At 40.0% G+C, this 6,702-nt stretch overlaps 1 long non-coding RNA gene across 1 annotated transcript in view; it reads right to left on the bottom strand.

The window, feature by feature from the left end:
• The window catches only part of LOC308072345, a 39,283-nt gene that overhangs the window by 16,249 nt on the left and 16,332 nt on the right, over positions 1-6,702 (bottom strand). The gene's annotated exons all lie outside the window — the stretch shown is intronic.

The following is a 6,702-nucleotide window of genomic DNA, read 5'->3' as shown; positions in this document are numbered from 1 at the left end:
CTGTAGGGACAAATTGTAAAGAACAGCCATCATCAGTGGACTGGCCTTTGGGCACTGTTTTCATAAAAGATACATGAAAAGTTCCCTGGAAAAAACTGCCAAAGCATAATTATCACCTGGGGATCTGCCCATGAAAAGCAATGCGTAGGAAGAGGCCAAGTCTCAGGATCTATTGAATTAGTAGCAAAGGAGGCTCAAGGAAATGTGGAAATTCACTAAAAATTTCCTAAAGCTATTTTTCATCAGAAGTTATGGAAACGGTGAATTCTGCTCAAAGTTCATATTGTCTTCCTTTTATTTGTTACTCGTGTTGCCATGGCAGTGGAGCAGCATGTCGAGGTAAAAGAAGTATGCTGTACTGCCCTTGCTGATATGAACAAGCACAGTGCCACCACATTCTCCCCCTCCATGTCCCTGCAGATGGGAGAGCTGCTGCTTCATGCAGGTATAAGCTGGCATCAAGATGTGCTACATATGATGTAGTAAAATAGTCTGTCGCTGTTGTAACCTCCCTGTTCCATGTCCCTTCCACTGTATAATGGCAGTACAGCCCCAGCTGGTGTTTTGTCCCTGTCTAAAGTAGGCAATGCCACCAAGACTTTGCAGTCTAGGAAACTACTGCTTCTCATAGAGGCCAGGTGCTCCTCCTGACTTGTATTTGTGGCTTTCCTCTTTTTAGGCACTGCATAGTTTTTGGGGACCATAATCACAGCTGAAATCCTGCTTCACACGTTCCCCATTTTTATTCTTGTAATCAAATTTTCATTAACATTTAAAGTTATTAAACTAACTACTGTGATCTCTGGCTGAGAAAGGTGCTGAGCAACCAATATCAGGATGGTGAAAGGCTGTTTTGGGCAAGTATTGTTCTGTTTCCCTTGCTTTTATTCTCTTCCATACACATCCATTATAGGGTGTTCTTGGAGGTACTGTGCTAGATGGCTTTTCTGGTCTACTAAGTAATAACCATTTTTATCTTCCTAAGCTTTACAGACATACTTTATCTAGGGGAAGAAAACCTACTGACACACTAAAAGATTATTAAAGTATTTACAGTAATGGACCAAGATATTGTGTTACTGATGTTGTAAGCTGCTAAAATTTCTTGGATAATCACATTATGGTATTACAATTAGACTTTAAAGGGATTATTCTCCGCTAGTGCAGTTTGCCGCCTCCTATTGTGAAAAAATGGGAGGAAGAATTTATTCTTTGTGTTGTACTGCTAAACTGAGCAGAACTTGATGGCTGAAATTCTTGAGGTGATCTGCATGGCCACACAGATTGGCGACCTTTTGAGTCACTCTGGAAAAGGCTGAAGGCTCAGCATGTGTGAGGCAGTAAAATTGTATTTCCGTGAGAAAGAGGTTGTGCAAGCACTGCTCTGCATGAGCCGGAGACTTGCAAGCTGTTACTGGGTTTGCAAATGAATGCTTGTGTGAGGAAGCTGTGACTTTCAAACAGTTTGACCTTTCGCAGGTACACAGAAATGCAGATGCAACATAAAACAGGTCATGGTGAGAAAAAAGCTAGTCACACTTGTCGTGAAAGCAGGTAGTCCATGACACTGCTAGAGTTTAGCCCACTGGTAGGCCTGTGGATAAACGTTTTTTTAGAGAAAGAGCTTTAAAGGTGGGAAGAGTACTGTCTGAATTAAGAACTGATTTTTAGCTTGTCTAATTATGAAGATTACCTAAACTGTTAAGTTCCTTCTCAGTCACTTTTTTCCAAAATTTCCAAAAAGGGATGCGGTTTGCTTGTGATGTGCCACCTTCAAAAACAGGTCAGCTTCTAGAGATGCAAGTCATAAGGAGTAGCTGAAGCTTATTGCCTTCAGTGTGACTGAAATTGTTTAAAAGTGAAGAATTGTTTGGGTTTGTGTATCATAGGTGCATGTAAATAAAGGACCTATATATCTATCTTTGCTATAAAAGGGGTTTATATCACTACAGTCAAAACCTTCAGGTCTGCTTAAGGACAGAATTTAAGGAGATCTGCCTCTGCAAAGGATCTGAAATTGCTGGTCAGGTTATTTTTGGAAGATCTTGGGTTGCTTAGGCTACTATAGCAAGAAATACTGCTAAAATCTGCCCTTGGTCACAACTTTCATGTTTTCTGGGTTTATTTGTCAAGTGCTTCATGTGTCTTGGCACCACTGCAAACCATGGCATGCTGAGGGAAGTTCTGTGTGGTCCTCTGGAAAGGCTCTCAGGTGAGCAAAAGGGCTGAATTTAGGTGGCCATGACCTCTTCAAGCTCTGGATACTCACAGAACAATAAACTGCTGCAGTTATAAATGGCACCGGACAAGCAGGATGCACTGACTGTGCACTGTGTAAGCACAAGTGCTAAGTACAGAGTCAGTGCTGCCTTATTTCATTGGCATGGATTGCTAGTTCTGGCTGCCTTTTAAAATTTAACTGTCTCTGCAAATATATTTTTCTTTATTGTGTTATGACTTGGAGACTTGATTAAATGTCTAAAGAAAACCTATAGATCACCAAGGCCAGTCAAGACTGGATTGCAGGTATTTAAATGCTTAGCCTATAAAGAATTACACAGGAATTCAGCACACTAGCATATTTGAAGGTCTGAGTCTTAGTGCTAATGAAAGGAGCTAGATGGTGCTTTTTTATCTCCAGGTATTCTGTTTTCCACTGCTTGCTCAGGTCCTGGCCTGATCACTGATTTCCCAAGGGAGGTGTAGAGAAGGGTGTCGTGCATGTCATAGGTAGGCACATTGTTGAAACAACAGCCTGATCACCTCTTCACTGCCAACTAGTCAACGTAGAACTTTAAGATGGCAGTTCTTCAGGTAGTCTTAATGCTTGTAGAATCAAACTTGAGCCTTCTGCTCACCAGGTCTGTCACATAAGTGCAACAAGAAGGAATAAGTGTGGTTGGTTTGCACTCTGTACTCCCTGGCTGTTCTCTGTCAGAAGGACTGTAAAAGACTAGATGGATTCTGTTTGCAGGTGGGATGCTGGTCAGCACTGAGTTGCTGTAACTTTAGCTTTGGATTTAGTGAACTCTTATATGAAGCCATTTATTTGGGGCTCTAGGTTTTGGAAAACTATCAGGGAAGACAGTGAGAGTATATGAACTAGGGTGGGAGATGGTGCTTTTTAAGCAGCAGTGATTGAGAAGAATCTACATCGGGCTGAGGATGGCAAATACCTTTAGCATATGTACATGCCTGATGGAACGGGATATTCTGTGATATTCATGTTCAAAAGATCCTTTTTCTTCTCGTGAACTGTCTGGCTCCTTTTCCCTTGGAGCTCTTGGTGTTTGCTGTCTGAATTGATGATGTGGGTAAGATCAAATTCAACCTGACAAAATAAGTCAGAGGATGTGATATCTTCCCTTTTCTCAGCCTCCCCTGTGGGCAAACAAATGTCACTTCACCTTAGTGAAAAGTTATTTTGCTAAGAATTGAGACTTTTAGATTTAGTAATATTATGCAGTTTTTGGCATGTGGAGATAGTTCTAGGGTTTGTTTGTGTGTGGGTTGGTTTGGTTTTGTTTTCTTGCATGGATCTACTTGGGATCCTTAAAGTAATATATTAAGAAAGTTATTCAGTGCTGGCAACCCATTCTTTCCTGCCCTTCCTGGCAGTCACCTTCTGAAGACTGGCCATGGGATCAGGCAGGGGGACAGTGCTTAAAAGTAGTTCCACTTTGTGCAGGGATACTATGGCATTTGGAGAACACATACATAGGTGAAGAGATAAAGCCCATTGCTCTCTTTGCTTCTAGATAGTTAACTATTATCTGTTAGCTACACTGTCCTCATTACTTTAGTCTCACACAAAAATAGAGCTAAGAGCCATGTTTGCCCAGGAGGGGTAGGATAGTTATCCGAGTAAGTGACTAAAACATCAGTAAACAGCAGCGACAACACTAAACTGGAGAACCTGTTGGGAAAACAAGAGCTCTAACAGGAACTGTTCCATTAATTAAAACTGTAATGAGCATAGCCGTGGCTCTGGTTGTGCTGGTTCTTTCTATCCAAATCCTGTGACTAAGCAGAAGAAACTTAAATGAAAAATAGGGGGAGGTGGAAAGAATGGTGTGTAAGGAAAAGAGCAATGCCTGTTGGAATTTAAGCTCCGTTTTTGTTTGGGTCCCCATGTTGTTGTCATCCTGTGTGTCGGCCACCCCCACCCCCCCACCCCCCCACCCCCCCATCTGAAATAACCTCATTATATAACCTTAAACTTTGCTTTCATATAACAAGACATTTATATTACAACATAAACTTAGACCTGAAAATGTGTGGTCTTTGGCTTTACTAGATTGTTTTAGACAAACACTCTGTTAAAGCTGAACAACCTCTTAAAAACAAACAAATAAAAAAAACCTCTGTGGACAAACGAGCTTGTTTGCTTACCTTTGGATAGGTACTGCATCATATCTTGATGTTCTGTACTTTCCCTAGCCCCAAGTAATGTGATCCTAAGAGGTATTGCTTCCAGCTAAATGTAATGTTTACTCTAGGAACTCCTATAGTACATAGGACCAGCAAAAAAAATTTCCAGCTAGCTTGGAAATTTCCTCTGGTGAGTTACAAATGTTGTCGGCATTAATATTTGCGTGGGTGAAGGGAAAGATCTTTGACTCTTTCCAAATTTGGCATTTATGCTTCTAAGGTTAATGTTGTCTTTTAATTGCATAATACATCACGATGGCTCCAAGGCGCCTCTGTGTATCCTTTTCTGTGGGACAACCTCTGCTCTTTCTTGCATGTATGCTGGTGTGACATGGTCTAACTGACTTAGAGTATTTCTCACAGAGGTTTTGTCATGCTTTCAAACTGTGATGTCAGTAGAAGTTTTTGGAACAAATCCATAAAAATGAGTATTAATAAATTGTCAAGGCCAAATGGTATAACCCAGGTGTTTTGAAAGAATTCAAACATTAAATTACTGAGCTGTTAACTGTGGTGTGTAAAATATGACTTCAATTAGCCTTGATGCCAAAGGAATAGCAGATAGCAAATGCATGACTGCTCTTACGGGATCTAGGAAGCTTAAGATGGGTGAAGATGACTTTCTACAGGGGGAAAATGATTAGGCAATTATAATAAAAAATAGACCTAGTAGACATATGGATATGTTAAAGAGGAGAAGTTCACACAGCCTTTATACAAAGAAGCCATGCTTCACATCTATCACTTTTGTAAGGTCCCAATAATTAAGTGGCTAAGTTTTAGTCTGATTTACAGTATAATACTAGAACTTCTTAAAAAAAACACAAAACCCAAAGCACACTCAAAATTTCTCACTGAGATTGATTTGGGCATAAAGCATTAATTTTTCACAGTGAAGTGATTGACAATAATAAAAAGGGGGGGGAGGAAGCAAAAATAAAATTAGTGAAAATACTAGGAAAATAAAAGAGAAAGCATCATCATGCCACTAACTTCATAGTTTGTTCTTGTCTTCCTTGGTCTGCATGGTTTTGGTCCCCTCGTACTGTTCAGAATTTTATGTGATGATGTAGGAAGTGGTGACATGCAGTTCTTAAGCTTGGAAGATTATGATGTGTGTTAGAGGGTGGGAAAGGCAGATCATAGCAGTTCATAAAATTGGAGGAGGTATGGAAAAGGTGACTAGTGAAGGCACAGTCAATATTTCTCATGAGGACTAGAAGTACATAATGAAATAATCAGCTGACAAATTCAAAACAAAACAAAAAACCCATTACTTTTTCCATAGAAACATAATTAAATGATGGCATGCCTTGCCACAGGATGTTTTGAAGGCCAAATGGTTCAAACCATGATTACACAAATCAATGGAAGAAAAAAAAAATCCACGAAGAGCTCCTGAGCAGTAGATAGTTTCTAGTTGAGGAAGTTCAGAGCTGGGAGGATACACAAGGGAAATGTTATTGTATACTTGCACTACTTTCTCTAGGCATCCCAGCTGCTGTGGGGGAAAATCAGCAGATTAGATGGATCTTTGACCTGACCCTGTATGTGCAGTGTTGCTGAGGAATCTCCCTGGTATATTCCAAGGAGGCCTCTGTCCTTCTCCAGATTTCTGCCCTGTGAAGGTCTGGCTCCTGTGGATGTATGTAAAGACAAGAGTAAAAGCAATTTTCTGATTTTCTGCAGGAGTTTTCCAGTGTCCTCTGCCAGGTCTCCTTACACATCAGGACCAAAGAAGGCAGCTCATCTCATCTCTTGATTTCTTAATACAGTATGATAAAATAGAATAAGCCTGGTGGAATTTTTTTTAGTCCCTCAACTGCAAAACCAACCTGTTTTCTCCTGGAGCACAATTGCTTAGTGCAGTAAGGTAACCGTTTAAGAGAGAGTATACTGCCAGCTGATTTTTCTGTTTACCCCCGAATAATAGATTCTCAGAGATGCTTATCCTCGGAGTGAGGCCCAGCACAACAAACATGCCAAAAGATTATTATATTTCTTGATAATAAAATTAAACTATTAACTGAAGGGTATGCAAGATATTTCAGTTGCTTACGATGCTGCTTTTGTATCCAGCATAATTTAAAAAGGGTATTTTTGTGAGTGATTGTGTGTGTGTGTGTTTTGGTTTGTTGTTGTGGTGGTTTTGTGGTTTTTGAGGTTGTTTTTTTTTTTTTTTTTTTTTTTTAAACAGGAGAATTTAACTCCCACATATTTCTGAAACAACTGAAGAGTTTTCTCAGACTTTCCAGAAAAAGTTCTGCCTCA

This window comes from Falco punctatus (genome assembly GCF_963210335.1).
Source record: "Falco punctatus genome assembly, chromosome: 13".
Taxonomy (NCBI): Eukaryota; Metazoa; Chordata; class Aves; order Falconiformes; family Falconidae; genus Falco; species Falco punctatus.
This window is presented reverse-complemented; position numbering and strand designations above follow the sequence as displayed.